The following is a 1825-nucleotide window of genomic DNA, read 5'->3' on the forward strand; positions in this document are numbered from 1 at the left end:
CGTCCAGAGGCTCCTCTTAGTATTCATGTTGTCATAAATGACTTTAATTATTAAATATGAATAAACAAAATCGGCGACTTTGGCGCCAAGATGGCGGTACTTCCCGTCATGTATATTTCCCAGGCTGACGCCTGTTGCTACGGTCCAGCGCCGAGCCCCACCCCCTACGCGCTGCATATGGTCGCTTCGTCACCTAGCCAGCCAGCGTGGAAAATGCTCTCCGACTCATGGCCGGCTACGGAGTACAGCACTTCCTGACAATCGTGAATACATCAATAAGAGACGATAATTTATTAAAACTGGTAAAAATGTCTTCCTCACCTAAGAGGCACCTTACAAGTGGACCCAGTCCATTCTGTGGCAAGACAACCCAACTCACACTATTGTGGAGAGACCAGCAACTTGCACAGTGTCTTGTTGACTGTTTTCGTCCATGGTTTGGTGGAGTCTGCGCCACACTCGAACCTTACCAGCAGGTTTTGCCGACTACAATCGGTATTCACCTGACCAAGCTACAATTTTCCAGTCGTCTAGGGCCCAACCGTTATGGTCACGAGCACAGGAAAGGTGCTGCAGGCCATGTCGTGCTGTTAGCAAACACACTCCGACGGTCGTCTGCTGCCATAGCCCTTTAACGCCAAATTTCGCCGCAATGTAGTAACGCCACACATTGATTTCTGCGGTTATTTCACGCAGTATCGCTTTTCTGTTAGGACTGACATCTCTACGCAAACGCCGCTGCTCTCGGTCGTTGAGTAAAGGCTGACGGCCACTGCGTTGTTCATGGGAAGAGGTAATGCCTGAAATTTGGTATCATCGCCACACTCTTGACACTGTAGGCAACGGCCTTGCCGCAATGGATACACCGGTTTCCGTGAGATCACCGAAGTTAAGCGTTGTCGGGCGTGATCGGCACTTGGATGGGTGACCATCCAGGCCGCCATGCGCTGTTGCCATTTTTCGTGGTGCACTCGACTTCGTGATGCCAATTGAGGAGCTACTCGACCGAATAGTAGCGCTTTCGGTCAAGAATACCATCTTCGACTGGGAGAGCGGTGTGTTGACCCCACGCCCTCCCATCCACATCCTCCACTGAGGATGACACGGCGGTCGGATGGTCCCGGTAGGCCACTCGTGGCCTGAAGACGGAGTGCTTGAAACTGTGGATCTCGGGATATTGAATTCCCTAACGATTTTCGAAGTGGAATGTCTCAGGCGCCTAGCTCCAGCTACCATTTCACTTTCAAAGTTAGGACTGACATCTCTACACAAACGCCGCTGCTCTCGGTCGTTGAGTGAAGGCTGACGGCCACTGCGTTGTTCGTGGGAAGAGGTAATGCCTGAAATTTGGTATCATCGCCACACTCTTGACACTGTAGGCAACGGCCTTGCCGCAATGGATACACCGGTTCCCGTGAGGTCACCGAAGTTAAGCGCTGTCGGGCGTGATCGGCACTTGGATGGGTGACCATCCAGGCCACCATGCGCTGTTGCCATTTTTCGTGGTGCACTCGACTTCGTGATGCCAATTGAGGAGCTACTCGACCGAATAGTAGCGCTTTCGGTCAAGAATACCATCTTCGACCGGGAGAGCGGTGTGTTGACCCCACGCCCTCCCATCCGCATCCTCCACTGAGGCTGACACGGCGGTCGGAAGGTCCCGGTAGGCCACTCGTGGCCTGAAGACGGAGTGCTTGACACTGTGGATCTCGGGATATTGAATTCCGTAAAGATTTTCGAAGTGGAATGTCTCATGCGCGTAGCTCCAGCTACCATTTCACTTTCAAAGTCCGTAATTTCCGTCGCACAGCCGTACTACGATAAT

At 52.3% G+C, this 1825-nt stretch overlaps 2 pseudogenes; both read left to right on the top strand.

Annotated features, from left to right (window-relative positions):
• Window positions 1-838: 838 nt before the first annotated feature.
• On the top strand, window positions 839-956 carry LOC124617145 (annotated as a pseudogene).
• A 422-nt stretch (window positions 957-1378) lies between these two features.
• Window positions 1379-1496, top strand: LOC124617354 (annotated as a pseudogene).
• The last annotated feature ends 329 nt before the right edge of the window (window positions 1497-1825 follow it).

Source organism: Schistocerca americana, chromosome 5 (assembly GCF_021461395.2).
Source record: "Schistocerca americana isolate TAMUIC-IGC-003095 chromosome 5, iqSchAmer2.1, whole genome shotgun sequence".
Classification (NCBI taxonomy): domain Eukaryota; kingdom Metazoa; phylum Arthropoda; class Insecta; order Orthoptera; family Acrididae; genus Schistocerca; species Schistocerca americana.